We start from the raw sequence: 22,141 nt of genomic DNA on the forward strand, positions 1-22,141 counted from the left end.
GTAATTTACAAACAACAGAAATTTGTTGCTCACAATTCTGGAGGCTGGGAAGTCCAAGATTAAGGTGCTAGCAGATTTAGAGTTTGGTGACGGCTTGCTTTCTGCTTCAAAGATAGTGCCTGGTTGCTGTATTCTCACGTGGTGAAAGGGTTAAGGGGGTCCCCTCAAGCCTCTTTTAAAGGGTACTATTCCTAAGTCACCTCCTAAAGGCCTCACTTCTTTTTTTTTTTTTTGAGACGGAGTCTTGCTCCCTCACCCAGTCTGGTGTGCAATGGTGCGATCTCAGCTCACTGCAACCTCTGCCTCTTGGGTTCAAGCGATTCTCCTGCCTCAGCCTCCCTGGTAGCTGGGACTATAGGCGTGTGCCACCAGGCCTGGCTAATTTTTTTTGTATTTTCAGTAGAGACGGGGTTTCCCCGTGTTAGCCAATGGTCTTGATCTCCTGACCTCATGATCCTCTGGCCTCAGCCTCCCAAAGCGCTGGGATTACAGGGTGAGCCGCAGCGCCCAGCGGCTCTCACTTCTTAATAAAATCACATGGGGGATTAAGTTCCAACATATAAATTTTGGAGGAACACAAACATTCAGACCATAGCATTCTGCTTCTGGCCTGAAAATTCGTGTCCTTTCCACAAGCAAGACACATTCATTACATCCCAGTAGCCCCAAAACTCTTCACTTTTTCAGCATCAACTCAAAAGTCTAAAGGCCAGAGTTTCATGTAAATATCATCTAAGTCAAATATGGGTGGGACTCAAGGTAGGCAAATTGCTCTCCAATTGCGAACCTGTGAAATCAACCATGTTACGTGCTTTCAAAATAAAACGGCAGTGAGAGGTGACAATGTGCTAGCAGCCCTCACTCGGCGCCTCCTCGGCCTCCGCCTCCACTCTGGTGGCGTTGGAGGAGCCCTTCAGCCCGCCACTCCACTGGCGGAGGCCGGAGCCGGCTCCTTCTGCTTGCAGGGAGGTGTGGAGGGAGAAGCCGGACAGGAACCAGAGAAGCGAGCGGCGCTCACCGTCGCGGGATTGGCGGGCCCCGCACACCGAGCGGCGGGTGGGCGCCGCCGGAGTAGAGCAGTGAGGGGTTAGCACCCGGGCCAGCACCTGCGGAGGTTGAGCCGGCTCCCCCAGCACTGCTGGCCCGCCGGCACTGCGCTAGAGTTTTCGCGGGGCCTCAGCTGCCTCCTCGCGGGGCAGGGCTCCAGACCTGCAGCCCGCCATGCCGAACCACCCGCCCCGCGGTGGGCTCCCGTGCCACCCGAGTGTCCCCGACGGGCGCCACTCCCTGCTCCGTGGTGCACGGTCCCTATTAGCCGTCCCCCATCAGCCGCCCAGGAGCCGGGCAGTGGGGGTGCACGGTGCAGGACTGGCAGGCAGCTCCGCCTGCAGCACTGGTAAGGAAACCACTAGGTGAAGTCAGCTGGGCTCTTGATTCCGGGGGACTTGGAGAACCTTTATGTCTAACTAAGGGATCGTAAACGCACCAATCAGCACCCTGTGTCTAGCTCAAGGTTTGCAAATACACCAATCAGTACTCTGTATCTAGCTCAAGGTTTGTAAATACACCAATCAGTGCTCTGTGACTAGCTAATCTAGTGAGGACTTGGAGAACTTTTATATCAAGCTGGAGGATTGTAAATGCACCAATCACTACTCTGTGTCTAGCTCAGGGATTGTAAATGCACCAATCAGCACCCTGTCAAAACGGTCCAATCAGCTCTCTGTAAAATGGACCAATCAGCTCTCTGTAAAATGGACCAATCAGCTCTCTGTAAAAAAGACCAATCCGCAGATGTGGGTGGGGCCTGATAAGGGAATAAAAGCAGGCTGCCGCAGCCAGCTAATAGTTATCTGCTAGAATTTGTTTTTGGCGTGGGGGAGGGTTTAGTGTTTTTGTTATTTGGAGTTGTTTTTACTGCAGCTCGCTGTTTGAGGCCTCGCTGTTTTTAAGAGCTGTAACGCTTATCACAAAGGTCGCAGCTTGTTTCTTGAAAACTAGTGAGATGGTGAACCCTCAGGAAAGAACGACCAACTGCAGATGCGCTACCTTTAAAAACTATTAACGCTTACACCGAAGGGCTGTAAGCTTCACTCCTGTCAGCCAGACCAAGAACCAACCGAAAGGAAAATCCAGATACATGTGCATGTCTGAAAGAACAGAGTGTCGACGCACCGTCTTTAAGAACTGCAAGACTCACGGCAAGGGTTTTGCGACTTTCTCCTTGCAGTCGGCGAGACCATAGATCGCGCCAATTCCGAACACAGCAGGACAGGCGTGGAATAGACATTCCCATTTTAAAAGGGGAGAAATAAGAAGGGAGTAACTGGTTCCAAGTAAGTCCATAAGCCCGAAAGGGCAAATTTTAAGGCTTGAAGATAATGTTTACACTTGGGGCACGGGGGTTGGGCCCGTGAGTCAGTCTCATGGGTTTGCTGGGCATAAACCTTGCTGCAGTTCTCAGGTTGGGTGGTTATGCCTGCGGGTTTCCCAGACTGGAGTTGCACATGGGTGGCTGTTAATTTCTGATTGGTCTCTCTGTGGTGGTTCCTCCCGTGTGTTAGTTCAGTGTTGGGGCCCTGAGGCCATTCAGAACGTCTTTTGAAATCTAGGTTGGAGGTAGCCATACCGCCATAGCTCTTGGACTCTCTGCCACTGCAGAATTGGCACCACGTGGGTGCTGCTAAGGTTTAACACCAGCAGTGTAAAGAGGGAAAGTCATTGCAGCCTGCGTTGCACTTGAAGTCACTGGAGCCGCGTCTGGGATGACTGAAGATCTCTGCTGGAATACTGGGAACAGAAACTTGAGGTGGCACAGTGAAGTGGGTGCTGAGGTCCGACGATGCCTGAGGACCCTTATTTGACATAGTTCTGTCCCTTAGGTCTTGGCATTCTGGTCCTGTGATGGCAGTGGCAGCCCCTATAATCTCTGAAACAGTTTCGAGGTTAGTCTTCCGTTGTCTTAACAGAGAGCATTTGTCTTCTTTCTATCCATACTAATCACCTTATTAGGAAAGAAATACATTTGAATGCACTTTAAAAGAAACACTTGTGAAGGGTCAAGCTACTTAGAGGTAGCCTAAATGGGTCTCAGAACAAACCTTAGTATTTACAGTGGTACGAAGATATCCAGCACTCAATGCTATAGTCTGAACGTTTGTGTTCCTCCAAAATTCAAATACATTTGAGTACACTTTTTTGTTTTTTTTTTTTTGCGACAGTCTCACTCTGGCTCGGGATGGAGTGCAGTGGCACGAAATCGGGTCACTGCAATCTCCAGCTCCCAGGTTCAAGTGATTCCCTGCCTCAGCCTCCTGAGTAGCTGGGATTACAGGCTCCTGCCGCCACGCCCAACTAATTTCTGCATTTCTAAAGAGAGAGGATTTCACTAGGTTGGTCTCGAACTCTTGGCCTCCCAAAGTGCTGGCGTTGTAGGCGTAAGCCACCGTGCCTGGCTCTCATTCTTTACATGAGGATTTTCACTATCTGTAAGTTCTGTTTCTTTTGATTATTAGTTTAATCTTTAGTTCGTGTCTCCTTTCAGTTTATTATAAGCAGTCCAGAGAAACCTTTCTGCACTCAGCAGTGTTTAGAGATTTCCTTTGCAAAATACTTTGTTGCTCAAAAGTTCGTTTTTCACAAAACAGTAGGACACAAGTAAGCAAGCCAAGTTAATTGCAACTTAATAACAATCACCTTTCCTCCAGTTTCTTGTAACACGTTCCTAGTTTGCATGGAAGACCTCATCGGAAAGGCCTCTGTTTGTGTTTCTACCAACATTCTCATGACCACTTAGGTAATCTCTAAGAAGGCTGAGGCTTTCTCTACAGCTCTTTATCCGAGCCTTTACCAAATTGCCCTTTGAGACTCCTTTCATGGCAGTGTACCTCGGAACTTTCCCAGCCTCTACCCATTACTCAGTTTCAAAGCTGCTTCCACATTTTAAGATGTTTATTACAGCAGCACTCCACTTCTCAGTACCCATTTCAGTCATAGCCTGATCAGATAACTATAACAAAGTACCTTAGACTGGATAATTTATAAACAACAGAAATGAACTGCTTACAGTTCTGGAGGCTGGAAAGTCCAAGATGAAGGTGCTAGCAGATTGTGTTTGGTGAGGGCTTGCTCTCCCCTTCAAAAATAGTGGCTTTCTGCTGTGTCCTCACACGGCGGAAGGGGTAAGGGGGCTCCCTTGAGCCTCTTTTACAAGGGTAATGCTCCTAAATCACCTCGTAAAGGCCTCACTTCCCCCCCCCCCCCCAAAAGATGTGTCTGGCTTTGTCACCCAGGCTGGAGTGCACTGACATTGTCTCTGCACGCTGCAGCCTTCGCCTCCTGGGTTCAAGCCACTCTCCTGCCCCAGCCTCCCTAGTAGCTGGGACTACAGGCGCCTGCCAGCACGCCTGGCCAATTCTTGTATTTTTAGTAAAGACAGGATTTTACCGTGTTAGCCAGGATGGGCTCCATCTCTTGACCCTCGTGATCCGCACACCTCGGCCTGCCAAAGAGCTGGGATTACATGCGCGAATCGCCACGCAGGGCCAAAGGCCTCACTTCTTAATACAGTCACACTGGGGATTAAATTCCAACATCAATTTTGAAGGAACACATTTAGACTCAGCACTGAGTGCTGGATATTTTTGTACCTCTATAAATATTTTTGAGGTTTGTTCTGGGACACATTTAAGTTACTTGGAAGTAGTTTGATCCTTTCAGGTATTTCGTTTAAGAATTATTAGATGGGACTGGAGCAGAGCTCAGTGTAGGGATAATTATTTTCCATGACTGAGGCAAAACCCTACTGTGTACTCTACCCAGTGACTTATGAGTCCTGTGGTTCTCTAATCTTGCTGGTGGGAATAGGCACTATTTCAAGCCCTGTTTGAACCTTGGGTACTTTAATCTTTTTGGATGGTTCTTTCCCTGGCCTGGGTAGTTTCCTGACATATATGCATGGATCAGTCGGTACTCATTATACACTTGGCGGGGCACCCTGTGCAGATCTCTGGAGTTCTGTCTCTGCACTTCCCTCTCCTCTCTGTTACTTTGTGCTGTGAACTCTAGCTACCTACTTTCTTATTGGACTTGGCAGTTGGTTTGTCTTCCTAACTCAGGGAGTCTGCAAAGCTCAGCCTGGTTTCCCTTCCATGTGCAGAGATCTGAAAACTCTTAAGAGTACACTGGGGCAATCGTTTGGCCCACCTTATTTGTTTCCCATCTGTAGGGGGTCACAACCTTTGTTGCTTAAATGTCCAGTGTATCTTGAAAATGGTTGTTTCACATATTTGGTCTGTCTTTTTTTGTTGTTGTTTTGTTTTTTTGAGCCTGATTTTGAGTGACACAAGGTTCTGCAGCAAGCAAAATGTGGCACTGAGACTTGAACTCAGCCGGCCTTTGGACAGCCACTATTTTTTTTTAAGACAGGGTCTCACTGTTGCCCAGGCTGTACAGTGGATGAACTCGGCTCACTGTAGCCTCAAACTCCCAGGCTTAAGCAATCATGGCTCACTGCAGTCTCAAACTCCCAGGCTTAAGCAATCCTCCCCCGCCAGCCTTCCGAGTAGCTGGAACTACAGGCATGCACCACCATGCCCAGCTATATATATATTTTTGTATTTTTTGTAGAGATGGGGTTTTGCCATGTTGCACAGGCTGGTCTCAGACTCCTCTTGGGCTCAAGCAATCTGTCTCGGCCTCCCAAAGTGCTGGGAGTATAGGCATGAGCCATCACACCCGGCCTTGGTGTGTTTTTTGTGTTTTTTTAGATGTTTTTGTTCTATCTTATGTGCCCAATTTAATTTCAGTTTTATTTTATGGTTTTTGAGACGGAGTCTCACACTAACTTCCAACTCCTGGGTTCAAGAACTTCTCCTGGCTCAGCCTCCTGAGTAGCTGGGATTACAGGCACGCGCCACCACGCCTGGCTAATTTTTGTGTTTTTAGTAGAGACAGGGCTTTGTCATGTTGGCTAGGCTGGTCTCGAATTACTTATCTCGGGTGATCTGCCCACCTTGGCCTCCCAAAGTGCTGGGATTACAGGCGTGAGCCACTGCACCCAGCCGCGTGCCCAGTTTTAAATAAAAAAAAGATATAATTAAGAAAGATCTAAAGTTAGCCGTCGCCTTATATTCTAGAAGTAACTGCTATTGACTTTTTAAAATGTCTTCCATAAGTCTTGTGTGCTGTGTATTAAAAACGGTTTTTGGGGTGAGACACTTGGGACTAAATATGCCACTTATTTTCCATGTCATCTTTTATAAGTTATTAAAACTTTTCAGTTTTGAATTTCTCATGTAAAATGGAGAGGTAATATTTACCTCATGAGTTACTGCAAGGACTGAATAAAACTATTTGTAAAACGCCTAGTACAGTGTCAGGTATATCACGAATGCCTGAGAATGGGTAGTTAATGCTTACAGTTATGAGTTAGGGAAAAATAAGGCAGAGAAGCAGATTTGAGCAATCTGTGTGCCCTGGGAAAAATGACAAAAACTGTTATGGTGCTTCCTGCTATGGCAGTTTTGGGCATGAGACCCTTGATGGTTACATTTGGTGGCAATTTAGACAGTTTCATGGTTGGGTTGTGTGAAAAATGCAGCTGGCGTGGAGCAACACAGGAGTCCATGTTGAAGACGTGGACAAATGGGTATCAATGTAGCATAATCACCATCATAGAGAAGGAAAATCTCAGTGACAGAGCTGGGGGAACGACGGGAGGGGTTCACCCATGCAGCCCTAAAAAGAAAACCCATTTGGTTTCACATACAGATAAAAAATAAACTCATTCAGTGAGTCCGAGCGTCAGTGGACTAGTTCTTTAGTTCTAGAATTGCTTGCTCTTTGGGCAGAGAGGAAAGTGGAATGGTTGATTTCAGTATGAAAGGGCTTAGCTAAAGGCAAATTGAGGCTGTTTTTAACCTCTAAGAGCTCTATGCATAATACGATCTAGCTTTTTTATTCTCCCTTGATGGGTTTTAAAAATATCATCAAATTACATCATTTGCTGTTGCTACTGGTTGAAGCTTTTAACTCCCTATCTTGTTTGGACCAGGCATGGTGTGGAAGGTGACTCAAGGTCAGTAATTTGGTCTCTGCTCCTAAGTTACTGCTCTGTTTCTGTCTTTCTTCCATAGATAAAAGGGGTCCATGAGCAGTGTCGTCTGTTGAGTGACTTTCATTTGTAACTTTAAAAGAGGTTGTCTGAAGGCTTACAAAATTTCCCAAGGTGGGAGTTTTAATATTCAGAGATGCAGCCTGCTTTTTTTGGAAGCTGAATTCTTTTGTTGCTGAAAAAAATCAGAAAAGCTCTGGAGTTTGGGTGAAAAGATTCTTGTTTTTAAAATTGTTTCTGAAATCACTGTGTTATTGTTAGAAAAATGTTCACTTTGTGGATAATGGGGACATAATTCCTATCCCCATGCCGGCCCTGCCCCAGGAGCTCAGTGCTGCCTGCTGCCTGCTGCATACGTTATGGGCTCTTTGTGTTGCCTTTTGAGCTGGGGTCAGGCATTCCAAAATCTTTCAGTTCAACACAGTCGTTTTGTGGTTTATATTACAAAAAATACTGGGGTGTCACTCAAATCTTCTCTGTCCTAAAGGGCAGAAATTAGACACATGGGGACCCCAGTCTTTAATACTGGCCAAGGTATGCCACCAGGACCAAGATTATGAATTATGGAAAGAGCACCACTGAAGCAAAATAGTGCTTAAACTTCAAAATTGTCTTCCATATCTCCTATTCATTGCATAGTGCAAGGTTAAGTTTGGCACTACTGGCATTTTGTTGTGGGTAATTCCTTGTGATGGGGGTGCTGTCCTTTGTTGGATGTTTAGCAGCATCCCTGGCTTTCACTTACTGGATGTCAGTAGCACCCCTTCCTACTTGCAGTTCTGACAACCAAAAATGTCTTCAGACACTGCCAAATATTCCCAGGTAGGAAGAGGGGCAAGAATCACCCCTGATTGAGAACTGTTGGCACAGTAGTTAGAAGCCTGGGATTGGAATCAGGCAGACCTGGGTAAAAATGTGACTATTAGCTGGATGGCTTTGCGGTAGTTAATTGACCTTTTAGGTCTCAGTAGCTTCATAGGGATGTAAAATAGGGATGTGATTATCTACTTCTTACCTTGCTCTAAGGTCTAAGAAACAATGCCCGTAATAGCAGAATGCTTGCTAAGTCTCTTCCTTTGCTGCCTTGCCTTCCCCCCTGGATTCCTCGTGTCTTACCTCCCCATCAACTTCTGCTGGCCCTGGTCTTGGGTGGCTTATAATATTCTAATTTTCTTTCTGTTTTTATAGTTTTGATTTTTATTCTTAACTTTACTTTTTATATTACATAGAACACTAAAAGTTTAAAAGAAAAAAGCATAAAATAGCATTTCTTTGCTTTTTAAAATTTTATTTTAGTTTTGGGGGTACGTGTGCATGTTTGTTACATAGGTACATTGCATACTGGTGGGGACTGGGCTTCTAGTGTACCCATTACGCAAGTGGTGAACATTGCACCCGATAGGTTATTTTTCAACCCTCACCTATTTCCCCCTCCCATCTCTTGGAACCCCCATTGTCTATTTTCATATGTCCATATGTATCCATTAGCTTCCTCTCATCAGTGAGAACATGTATTTGGTTCCTTGTTTCTGAGTTTATTTAGGATAATGGCCTCTGCCTCTATCTGTGTTGCTGCAAAGAATATGATTTCATTCCTTTTTGTAGCTGCAAGAATTCTGATTTTCTTACTGAGATCTGATGTCTTTCATGGCTTGGTTCCTGACCTGTGACCCAATGGTGACTCCTTTGTTCTACCTTAGTAGGCTTTGGTGCTGGGAAGGTCTGCATAACATTTATGGGGTCATGCTTTGCTATCTGAACTACCATCTCAATCTTTTTCAGTTCACTGAATTCAAAGGATCAGGCACACATACGGTAAACATCAGGAAGAATTTCAGGTCACCCAGGGAAAGAACTTTGGAACATCATGGTGAGAACCTGCTGGAGGGCACTATTGAGAAGATAAGATTGACTTTTTTGGGAATGGATTTACACAGGAGCACACGGCTGCTGCTTAAAGTTTAGATACAGTCCAGTTTTGGAAGAACAAGAATTAAAGCTCTCTTAATGTTGCTAAGAGGAAACGTATCTAGAGTGAATTCTTAAAAGTGGTGATGTGATTTACCACAATAAATTAATATTAGAACCCGGTATACACAAAGAGCAGTGAAATCAGAATTGAAAGATAAATTTGAGGTCACCAGGCTCTATCTCCTCGAAAACATAGTTATTCAACTTCTTTACAGCATTCCTGTTTTCTCTCTCCTTGAATACCTGGGAAGATGGTGCTATCACTGTGTTCTCGGACAGTTTACTCCATATCGAATACTTGTGAGAAAACAATGTAACTGCAATATGAGACCAAAATCTACTTCCTAGAAACCACTACACATTGATCCTTGCTATGGTTTCTGTGACTGCGTGAATAAGACTAGGTAAGACTCAAGAGACTACCATCTATGGGATATTTCTTTTCAAAGTTACATTTTTCTTCAGTTCTCTTCTGTAATAGCATCCTAAGGATATATGTATTTCATCTGCCCAGATGTGGATATCATGTTCCAGATGTCAATAGTGCAGACCTCATTTATTAATCTAGTCCAATTTATTGTTCGAGCAGACATAGTACAGGGTTGGCTTAAAATGACCTGTAGCCAAGTAAAACTCTTGGGTTCTAATTGCAGTTAATCTGAGTTGATCTTTTGCAAGTGAAAATAAAGACATGTTTTGGTGGTGCAACCATTTTTATTTAGATGTTCTTTAGAGACAGGGTCTCATTCTGTTGTGCAAGCTGGAGTGCAGTGGCTCAATCTTGTCTCACTGCAAGCTCTGCCTCCTGCCCAGGCTGGTCTCAAACTCCTAAGCTTGAGTGATCCACCTGCCTCAGTCTCCCAGATTGCTGGGATTTACAGGGGAGTCTGTTAGCTTTAATGATTTGTCACTACATGTCAATAGCATTTTCCTGTTTAAAATAACGTTTACGTATAGTAAAATTTACCCTTTATAGTGTGTGTTTTTGTGAATGTTGACAGATATATAGTTACGTAGCTACTATCGTAATCAAGATATAAAACAGTTCTATCACCCCCCAAAATTCTCCCGTACCCCCTTTTAGTCAACCCCTCCCTCTAACCTGGACTTTTGACAAGCACTAACATGTTTTCTGTTATGATGTTATGTTGCCTTTCTAAGAATATTAAATAAATGGAATCATACAGTGTTAAGATTTTAGGTTTGGCTTATTTCTTTTATTGTAATGCAGGGGTCCCCAACCCTGGGCCACAGACTGGTACCACAGACCGGTACCAGTCTGTGACCTGTTAGGAAGCAGGCCACATAGCAGGGAGTGAGAGAGTGAAGCTTCCTCTCTATTTACATCCACTTCCTATAGCTCGCGTTACTGCCTGAGCTCTGTCTTCTGTCAGATCAGGTGTGCCATTAGATTCTCATAGGAGCATGCAGTTCCTATTGTAAATTGCACATGCAAGGGATCTAGGTAGCATGCTTTTTATGAGAATCTAAATGCTTGATGATCTGTCACTGTCTCCCATCACCGCCAGATGGGACTGTCTGATTGCAAGAAAGCAAGCTCAGAGCTCCTGCTAATTCTACATTATAGTGACGTGTATAATTATTTCATATATTACAATGTAATAACAGAAATAAAGTGCAATAAATGTAATGCACTTGAATCATCCCGAAACCATCCCCCTGTCCCTCACCCCCAGCCTCTCATCTGTGGAAACATTGTCTTCCACGAAACCAGTCCCTGGTGCCAAAAAGAGTGGGGATCACTGGCATACTGCAGTTGAGATTTGTTTATTTTTAATTTTTTCTAGACAGAGTCTCACTCTGTTGCCCAGGCTGGAGTGCAGTGGTGTGATCTTGGCTCACTGCAACCTCTGCCTCCTGGGTTCAAGTGATTCTCCTTCCTCAGCCTCCTGAGTAGCTGGGACTACAGGTGCCCACTACCACACCTGGCTAATTTTTGTATTTTTAGTAGAGATGGGGTTTCACCTTGTTGGCAAGGCTGGTCTCAAACTCCTGACCTCAAGTGATCCACCCGCCTCGGCCTCCCAAGTGCTGGGATTACAGGTGTGAGCCACTGTGTCCAGCCTCACTTATGTTATTGTATATATCAATTCTTTTTAAAATTGCTGGGCAGTATATCATTGTATGGCTATACCACAGTTTGTTTATCCATTTTCCAGTTGAATATTTGAGTTGCTTCCAGTTTTTGGCAAAGATGATGGAAACTGCTGTAAATATTTGCATACAGGGTTTTGTGTGAACATAGGTTTTCATTTCACTTGGGTAAAAACGTGTACGTGGGATTGTGATGTTGTCTGAAAGCATATGTTTGACTTTATAAGAAACGGCTTTACTATTTTTCCAAGTGTCAGTATCATTTTGCATTCCCACCAGCAATGTAGGAGAATTCTGGTTGCTGTGCGTTCTCACCGACTCTTGGTATTGTTGGTTTTTCTTTTTTAGTCATTCCAATAGGTGTATAGTAGTATCACGTGGTTTTGATTTGCATTTACTTAATGATCAATAATGCTGAGAATCTTTTTTTTTTTTTTTTTTTGAGACGGAGTCTCGCTCTGTCGCCGGGGCTGGAGCGCAGTGGCCGGATCTCAGCTCACTGCAAGCTCCGCCTCCCGGGTTTGCGCCATTCTCCTGCCTCAGCCTCCTGTGTAGCTGGGACTACAGGCGCCCGCCACCTCGCCCGGCTAGTTTTTTGTATTTTTTTAGTAGAGACGGGGTTTCACCGTGTTCGCCAGGATGGTCTGGATCTCCTGACCTCGTGATCCGCCCGTCTCGGCCTCCCAAAGTGCTGGGATTACAGGCTTGAGCCACCGCGCCCGGCCAATATTGTAGAGACTGAAGCAAATACATTTTATCATGGAAACGTGTGTGCCTTTCCTTCTGCAAGGCCTTTAGTATATAGTGGTTGAGTCAACCTTGCCATGAGTTGAGTTGGGTTTGGAATTTCTTTCTGTGGTTACCATCTGTCTTAATTTACTAGGTTGCTGTAACAAAGTAACACAAATGGAGTGGCTTAAACCAGGCTTCCCCAACCCCTAGGCCTCAGGCCAGTACTGGCCTGTGGTCGGTTAGGAACTGGGCCCGCAGCAGGAAGTGAGCAGTGGGTGAGTGAGCATTAGCACTTGAGCTCCGCCTCTTGTCAGATCAGTGGTGGCCTTAGATTCTCACAGGAGCGTGAACCCTATTGTGAACTGCGCATGTGAGGGATCTAGGTTGTGCATGTCTTACGAAAATCTAACTAATGCCTGATGATGTGAGGTGGAACAGTTTCATCCCAAAACCATCCCTTCCCCATCCATGGAAATACTATCTTCCATGAAACTGGTCCTTGTTGTCAAGAAGGCTGGGGACTGCTGGCTTAAACAACAGAAATTTATTGTTTCACAATTCTGGAGGATAGAAGTCTTAAGGTGTTGGCAGGGCTGGTTCCTTTTGAGGGTTGTGAAGGAAGGATTTTTTCTAGCTTCTCTGCTTGGCTTGTAGACAGCCATCTTCTTCCTGTGTCTCTTCATATCACTTGCTGTTTGTCTGTTTTTGTGTCCAGATTTCTCTTTTTTTGTAAGGACACCAGTCATATTGAATAAGGGCCCACTCTAATGACCTCTTTTTAACTTGCCTACTTCTGTAAAGATTCTATCTCCAAATAAGGTCATGGGCTGAGGTCCCTGGAGTTAGGACTCCACCATATAGCCCTTTTAGTTCTGCCTGTTGAAGATGGACGCCTTACCGAGAGGTAAGAGACTCAAATTCCCTTCCTGGCTTAAGTCCTGGAAGCCGTCTAAGAAAGATTAACCATGCCCTTTGCTCTCAAGAGAAAAAGCATAGATACATCTTTTGCTATGGTTTGTTAATTAGGATAGTTAGTAAGAATATATACTCACCTGCACCCAAAAGAGAAAGGACTGGGGAGGGAGTGTTGACTGGTTAGGTCTATTACCTTTTGAAATTAAAAAAACGTGTCTTCCTACTCAGCCCTGTCCTCAGGCTAGGCTCAGTAGGTGGTCTCCTAGCCGTCAGTCTCGTATTACCTCTTGTGCCAAATAAATACTTAAAAAATTTATGGTAAGAAACGTGAAATTTACCAACATACCCTTTTTTGGGGCAAACAATTCAGACACCCTGGGTATACCATAGCCTTCAAATTCCTCTAGTTTTTCTTTACATTTAAGATGGGGCTGGTTTGCCAGAGGGTTATTTATTTATTTATTTATTTTGAGACAGAGTCTAGCTCTGTCGACCTGGCTGAAGTGCAGTGGCGTGATCTTGGCTCACTGCAACCTCAGCCCCCCAAGTAGCTGGGATTACAGGTGTGCACAATTGTGCCTGGCTAATTTTTATATTTTTAGTAGAGACTGGGTTTTCCCCATGTTGACCAGGCTGGTCTCGAACTTCTGACATCAGATGACGCGCCCGCCTCAGCCTCTCAAAGTGCCAGGATTACAGGCATGAGCCACTGTGCCCAGCCTCTACCACCGGTTTTAGGTCTTCCCTGTTGCCTCTCTCCAGCAATAGGCCACTGGTGGGGTGGGAGCAGGGGAGGGCTCATGTTTTCTGTTGTTCTGACGAAGCCTCCTTATCAGGCAGGCACTCTGCTATGGGTCTTGAGGATGGGTTCTTGTAGGGGTCCTGTTCCCCTCCCCCTCAGCTAGAGGAGATATATATTTTTTAACTTAATCCCAAATGTGATAGTATAAACTGCTTTTGTTTTTTGTTTTTCTTTTTGAGATGGTCTTGCTCTGTTGCCCAGGCTGGAGTGCAGTGGTGTGATCATGACTCACTGCAGCCTCTAACTCCTGGGTTCAAACAATTCCTCCTACCTCGGTCTCCTGAGTAGCTGGGACTACAGACATATGCTAGCATGGCTGGCTCATTTTTTTGTACTTTTTTAGAGGTGGGGTTTTGTCATGTTGCTTAGGCTGGTCTCAAACTTTTGGGCTCAAAGTGATCCACCTGCCTTGGCCTCCCAAAATTCTGGAATTACAGGTATGAGCCACCTCACCTGGGCAAGGAGCTCTCTAATGGTCTAGGTTCAGCATGTGTTTTTGCCTCTTCCTCAGGAGTAGAGGTGTTTTTTTTTTTTTTTTTCCCCTGTTCCCTTCGCTCAGATTCAGTAGATTTTTCATGTATGCTCTAGGGATGATAAAGCCTAATACTTTGAGATAGAGATATGGTAATAACAATAGCAACTCTACAGGGATTTTTTTTCTTTTTCGAGACGGTCTCATTCTGTTGTTCAGGCTGGAATGCAGTGGCACAATCATAGTTCACTGCAGCCTTGAACTCCTCTATAGGGATTTTTATGATAAAATAGTCAGATTTAAGTTTAAAGCATCTTATTCATGTTTAATACAGTTGCATGTTGCATTTCATTCAATAGTTTCTTTACCCCACATCTTCACGTTATTTGCAAGGCTGAGCTCTTACTGTTTACATCTCCATCTGAGTCATTATAAGTGCTGATGACTACAAGTCCTGAACATAATGACACATGAAGTTTTCAGAAAAACAGCAAATATCTTATTGAATATCCTATTTGATTTACATTCTATTTAATACTACTTAATTTAGGGTGAACATTCCAGCAAGCTGCCCTTCTTGGCAATTGGAATGTGGTACAGTGCCCCTAAAACAATGTTTCTGGTGGGATATTTGTACAAGACAATGAAGATGGGGGAAAATCTACATTACAGTTTAGAGTCGAGGTCATAAATGGAAGGTGAATTGTAAGGCTGCAGCCTATTAAAGTTAAGACTCCAACCATAGGCAGTGTAATAAGTGAGTAAACCTAGTGTTATTTAAGAAAACTGACTATTCATAATAGCAAAGACCTAGAATCAACCTAAATACCTATCAATGGTAGACTGGATAAAGAAAATGTGGTGTATATACACCATGGAATATGATACAGCCATAAAAAATGAGATCATGTCTTCTGCAGCAATATGGATGGAGCTGGAGGCCATTATCTTTTTTTTTTTTTTTTTTGAGACGGAGTCTCGCTCTGTCACCCAGGCTGGAGTGCAGTGGCCGGATCTCAGCTCACTGCAAGCTCCTCCTCTCGGGTTCACGCCATTCTCCTGCCTCAGCCTCCTGAGTAGCTGGGACTACAGGCACCCGCCACTTCGCCCGGCTAGTTTTTTGTATTTTTTAGTAGAGACGGGGTTTCACCGTATTAGCCAGGATGGTCTCGATCTCCTGACCTCATGATCCGCCCATCTCGGCCTCCCAAAGTGCTGGGATTACAGGCTTGAGCCACCGCGCCCGGCCAAGGCCATTATCTTAAGTAACTAACACAGGAACAGAAAACCAAATCCACATATTCTTACTTGTAAGTGGGAACTTACAAGTTCCATTGAGCACATATGGAAACAAGGGAATGGTATGCACCAGCTCCTAATTTAAGGTGGAGGGTGGGAAGAGAGTGAGGATTGAAAAACTACCTATTGGATACTGTATTAGTCCATTTTCATGCTGCTGATAGACATACCTGAGACTGGATAATTTACAAAAGAGGTTTATTGGACTTACAGTTCCACATGGCTGGTGAGGACTCACAATTATGGTGGAAGCCAGGAGAGGAGCAAGTCACATCTTACATGGATGGCAGCAGGCAAAGAGCTTGTGCAGGGAAACTCCTGTTTATAAACCATCAGATCTCGTGAGACACATTCACTATCACGAGAACAGTACAGGAAAGATCCGCCCCCACGATTCAACTATCCCTGACTGGGCCTTTCCAAAAACAGGCGGGAATTATGGGAGCTACAAGATGAGATTTGGGTGGGGACAGAGCCAAACTGTATCAGGTATTATTCTCAAATCTGGGTGAGGAAATAATCTGTATACCAAACTTCAGTGACACATAATTTACCTATAACAAACCTACATATGTAGCCCTGAACCTAAAATAAGAAAAATATTTAGAAGGCTGTGGACACCTTGAGGGACCCCATGACCAATTGAAGTGAAATACACATTCAGGGAGTGATTGATACGGGAGAATGTAGGGGGAAAGGGACATTCTGATGGTGAAGTGAAAGGTAGGGTTATCTACCACGTGCTCGGGCCTAGACAGTTCATGCCTCATTTCTACCTCCAGAATTTGAGCAAAAACCAAGACAAATACGGATTTATTTTTTTGCCAATGTGCTAGACTGGTGTATAGAATGGGGGTAGAAAGAAAACTGGGGGAAAGTATGGTGAGTGTACAAGAAAGAACACTTATTTCTGACATCTGTGATAGAGAAATACCAGGTGATGTACCTCTTGATTTCCTAATTCCCTGGTGAAAAGAAGACTAATCCTTTTTTAGGTAATTAATAGGAGCACTGAACCTTTTGTTCACCTGTATACAAATCATTAACAGAGCATGGTACCAGCTGGAGGCAGGTAATTTTCCAGCTTCTCCAGAGAATTCTTTGGGGATGAATATTTTTCCTATTTTCAAGCTGCATTGTTATTAAAAAGGGAAGTGCATTTCAACACCCATGTGTAGCTAGCTTTGTTATACCAGTGTCTTAGTAGAGTGCCCCAAGTGACCTATTCCATGGATTATATGAATCCAGTCATTTTTGAGGCCCATTTTAATTCCTTTTAGGCTGAGTTCAGCCTTGTTTTTCCTCTCTGCTATTTCCCTCAAACACCACAGGCTGTGGCCAGGATTGGTGGTCCAGCCCAGGTCCTTCACATTATCCCTTAACAGACTCAATCCCCACCGGGACTGGCTCACCGTTTGGGAACAGGTGTGTCACTGACCCCAAATTTGGACCCTCTTTAATTTTTCAAGTATTTCTGCTGATCTTCAGGTATGAAGACGGTGAGCTTCTCTGTGAAATTCTTGAGTGATTTAGAAAAATGGACATTCAGTAGTTTCATGAATGAAAGCCAGCCTGTATGAGGATATTGCTTTCTGTCTTTGCTTTCTTCCATTGTTGCTTCCTCTTCATCAGCTTTGAATATCCACTATTTGCTAAGTTCATAACCATTTGGTTTCAAGGAGTGAAGACTCTTCAAATTTGGTTAAGATTAAACAGAAAAGGATAGAAAAGCATCACAAGAATACAAAACCAGGCCTCATAAATGTCTGGAATGAACACACTGAAAAGCCAGTGGGAACCGTGGCAGCTTTTCTATTCCTTATTCTCTCTTCCTCCCTTTCGTCCTCTTCTTCCTCCTTTTCAAAACGTGCTAATCTCTAGTTTAAGACTATATGGAAATCAAGTGGTCAGGGGATGAGTGTGGGAGGAAGCAACTGGCTATGTTCTGGAGGTATCACTTGCCCCTGCCCCTCCTCCCCCCGCCTTTTTTTGAGACAAAGTCTCACTCTGTTGCCTAGGATGGAGTGCAGTGGCTCAATCACAGCTCACTGCAGCCTAGCCTCCTGGGCTCAAGTAATCCTCCCACCTCAGTCTCCCGAGTAACTGGGACTACAGGCATATACCACTACCCTGGATAATTAAAAAAAAATTATTTTGTAGAAACGGGTTTCACCATGTTGCCCAGGCTGCTCTCAGACTCCTGGCCTCAAGTGATCCTCCCATCTTGGCCTCCTGAAGTGCTGGGATTGTCGGTGTGAGCTGCCATGACTGCCCTGAAAGATGCTTGCTTTAGCTCCTCCTTCCTCTTGCCCCGTTCCCAAAGAGCCCTGTTTACAGGCTTGGATTCCTTTTCAGCAGTCCTTTAGACTCTTCGAATAGAACACAAATTTATTCTAACATTAATTCAACAAACATTTCCTGAATGCTTACGTTCTGATGATAGAGATAAATGAGAGTGCCTTCCCTTGAGGAGCTAAGAGTTAGTAGAAAAACTTTCAGTGAATTGACTTGGCAAGAGCTTTTTGCTCAGATTTATGGAGGGAAACAACTGTTCCCCCCACTTTCTTTTTTGTTTTTTGAAAATTCAAACTTTTTTTTTTTTTTTTTTTTTTTTTTGAGACAGTCTCTCGCTCTCGCCCAGGCTGGAGTGCAGTGGCGGGATCTCAGCTCACTGCAAGCTCCGCCTCCCAGGTTTATGCCATTCTCCTGCCTCAGCCTCCCGAGTAGCTGGGACTACAGGCGCCTGCCACCTCGCCCGGCTAGTTTTTTGTATTTTTTTTTTTTTAGTAGAGACGGGGTTTCACCGTGTTAGCCAGGATGGTCTCAATCTCCTGACCTCGTGATCCGCCCGTCTTGGCCTCCCAAAGTGCTGGGATTACAGGCTTGAGCCACCCCGCCCGGCCTCAAACTGTATTTTTGTAAGTGTTACAAAGGTCCTGCTTGAGCCCAAAATGGCACAACTGTTGGTAGGGTGGGTTGTTGGCCAGGTGTGCTGAAATAGTCTGTCTTGAATGTTCCAGATACTCCTTAAATTCAAGAAAACTGAACTCATTTACCACTTATTCTATGTCTTGACACACACTGGCATGCAAACACATGCAGAAAAAGGCATCACAATTCAGCCAGCTGTACAAGTTGGAAACATACGAGATATTCTCAATGTATGCCTCATTGCCACACACCCAATTAATCTTGTTCATCTAGTTAGTCCTTTTTATTTTATGAATACATCATCTCTCATAGCTGCTTCCTCCTCTTTACCTCTTCTGGTATCACCTTCAGACACTCATTCTCTCTCACTTAAATCACTGCCACTGTCACTACCTAAGTGGTCTCACCGCTTCCAATCCATCCTCTTTCCATCTGTTCTTCAGACATAGTGTCTAACAAACAGCGGTTGTTGTTAAAGCTGGAAAAAAAAAAAAAAAAACTTTGGTGAGTTTTAGTTACCTTGCCCCAGATTATTATATGTGAAGACCCAGTGTCTCCATTTTATTTTTTATTTGATCATCTCTAGATCCATTATCAGTACTAATGTGGTGATAGTATTTATATTTTCCATTGAGAACAAATTGTTGAGCTATTTTAAATGAGTAGTTGTTTTTATTAAAACCTTATATATAGATATTACAAATGTGTACAAAACATTTTTCATTCAATCTGTAAAACTATATCTTTTGGAAAATCAAACATCGTGTGTTCTTACTCAAGTGGGAGGATGCAAAGGCATAAGAAGGACACAGTGGACTTTGGGGACTCGGGGGGAAAGGGTGGGAAAGGGGTTGAGGGATAAAAGACTACAAATAGGGTGCAGTGTATACTGCTGAGGTGATGGGTGCAGCAAAATCTCAAAAAATATATAGACTATTATCTTTTGAATAGAAATTCACATACTATGTATAATATTTAGATAGCTCCTTTCCATAAACTTGTGGACTAAATTATAGAAATCACTGTTCTGGACAGTGTCCCTTTCATGGTAAAACAAAATACAGCCTTTCTCTGGTAAATAAGATGTAAATCTTCCTCCTGCAGTGCCCTGGTAATTGTATTTGATAAATGGATCCCCATGCATAAGATTTAATCATTTAATTGGTCTAAAACTTTCTTTCTAGTTTATTCTTCTGTTACTCCCTGATAAACTCTCTAAATTCTCATCATACTGCATACCCTTATCATAGGGTGTGCGTAAATATTTCCTGACTCTGCATCTTTGTGCTTCCTTCTACTGGTATAGCCACGTGCTGCAGGGCAATGTTTCAGTCAATGATCGACTCTATATACAATGGTGGTCCCCTAAGATTATAATGGAGTTGAAAAATTCCTATTGCCTGGTGATGTAGTGGCTGTCCTAATGTTATAGCACAACACATTATATTTTCTATGTTTAGATATGTTTAGAGACATGAATAGTTACCATTGTGTTACAGTTGCCTACAGTGTTCAGCACAGTACCATGCTGCGCAGGTTTGTGGGCTAGGAGCAATGGCTCTACCACGTAGCCAATTACGTAGTAGGCTATACCATCTAGGTTTGTGTAAGTACATTCTATGATGTCCTAGCAATAATAAAATCACCTAATAACACATTTCTCAGAATGTATCCCCCATTGTTAAACAACACATGGTGCTCATGTACTGTTTCTTTTCTTTGCTGCTGTTTTTTTTTTGGAGACGAACTCTCAGTCTGTCACCCAGGTTAGAGTTCAGTGGCGTGATCTTGGCTTGCTGCAACCTCCGCCTCCTGGGTACAAGCTATTCTTCTGCCCCCCGAGTAGCTGGGACTACAGGTGCCCGCCACTATGCCTGGCAAATTTTTGCATTTTTAGTAGAGACACGGTTTCACCATGTTGGCTAGGCTAGTTTTGAACTCCTGACCTCAGGTGATCTGCCTGCCTTGGCCTCCCAAAATGTTGGGATTACAGGTGTGAGCCACTGCACCAGGCCTCATGTGCTCTTTTTTTCCACATTTTTTGTATATTGAAATATTACCCACTTCAATTCAATGTATGTATAAAACTTGTCTTAGTCTGTTTTGTGCTGCTATAACAATACCACAGACTAGGTAACTTATAAAGAACAGAAATTTATTTCTCACAGCTCTGGAGGTTGGCAAGTTCAAGATGAAGTGGCTCACAGGCATGGTGCCTTGTGAAGGCCCAGTCTCCACTCCCAAGATGATGCCTTGAAGGCTGCATCCTTTGGAGGGGAGGGGTAACTGTTCCTCACATGGCAGAAGAGTAGAAGAGCCAAGAGACAAAAGGGATCAAACTCACCCTTTTATAACAGCAGTAATTCCACCTATGGGGACAGAGCCCTCATGGCCCAGTCACCTCTTAGAAGTCCCACCTCTCAACACTGTTATAATAGTATCTAAATTTTAATGTGAGTTTTAGAAGGGACAGACATTCAGATCATTACAAAGCCTTTCCAAGATCCTTTTTCAGTGGATTGTATTCTTTCCTTTGAAGCAACTGAGTTTTCTGTTTTCTTCCTTCTGTTGCCGGTACTTATGGGTAGATGAGCCTACTATGTGCATGGAGGACTACAAACATGAGTTCCTTCCCTAAAGGATTCTACTGTCCTCTAGAGAAGACACACACATTACACACATCCTTCTAGTTAGAGGCACTTAATATTATATTCTCTGGTAGACCACAGTCATCTTGATAGTACAAATTATATTTTAATCACCTTTGTGTTCGTTTTCAGCACATAATACATCAATTATCAATTACAGTGAGTGCTGAAAATATTTGATAAATGAGGAATATAGTAGCTAATACTTACTGTATACTTACTAAGCGAAGGTTACTAGGGTAGGTATAAAGTGGGGTGGCAAAAGAATAAAATGTGGCCTTTAGTGCTGGGTAACTCCTCTGTGGTATTACATGTTCCTACAAATACAAAAAAAAAATTTTGTCTTCAAATACATAGAAAATAAGCCAACCCTACCATTCCCTAAATGTATGTTTGGGGTGGAGGTGCAGAGAGGTGGATTGAGCAACTTTGCTAGGTGACTATCTGCTCATTCAGATGTAAGTTCTGGTCTTTTTGTTGCATTTCCAGTGTGACGTGACAAGACTTTAAAGTTATTTGTGTGGTGCAAAATAGAGGTTAGTGAGGGCGACTGTTTTATACAAGCAATGAATTTCCAGTAATTCAGGAAAGAATGCTAAATACAGCTTGAGAAACAAAGAATTATACAGTCAGGTGAGCACGGTGCCTGAAGCACAGTTAGGACTCAATATTTGTTAGGAAGGAAGAAGGAAGAAGAAAGAAAGGAAACAAGTGGAGGCAACCACCATGTATCTAAATAAACAGAAGCAACTGAGTTAAGAGCAAGACCAAAACAGAGTCAATAAATGTGAACCAAAATTAGAAAGCAGTAAGGCAAATGAGATATTACTCTTATAATTACTATTTTATTAACAATACTATAACAACTTAATGTGTTTTTCTTCTTGCAATAGGCATCTCACATATATTAACACATTCATTATTTAGAAGAGCATTTAATTATAGCTACCATTGTAATTACTTTATGGATGAAGAAATTAAGGTTTAGAGGGAAAAGACGTTTGCCAAAGCTTGCACAGGTAGCAAATGGCAAATGTGGCATCCTGTCCTCTAAATTATTCAAGATGAGACTCTTCCTGGAGGACATAGATGCTGGTCATACCCAGGCCACATCACCTCAACCCATCTTTTTCAGCCCAGTG

At 43.6% G+C, this 22,141-nt stretch overlaps 1 long non-coding RNA gene across 1 annotated transcript in view; it reads left to right on the forward strand.

Moving 5' to 3' along the window:
* Positions 1–1,279: 1,279 nt before the first annotated feature.
* Positions 1,280–22,141, forward strand: part of LOC105491498 (uncharacterized) — a 305,928-nt gene continuing 285,066 nt past the window's right edge. The window contains exon 1 of the long non-coding RNA XR_011616163.1: positions 1,280–2,336. This is a non-coding gene — a long non-coding RNA (uncharacterized lncRNA). The remainder of the gene's footprint in view (positions 2,337–22,141) is intronic.

The sequence above is a fragment of the Macaca nemestrina genome, chromosome 18 (assembly GCF_043159975.1).
Source record: "Macaca nemestrina isolate mMacNem1 chromosome 18, mMacNem.hap1, whole genome shotgun sequence".
Classification (NCBI taxonomy): domain Eukaryota; kingdom Metazoa; phylum Chordata; class Mammalia; order Primates; family Cercopithecidae; genus Macaca; species Macaca nemestrina.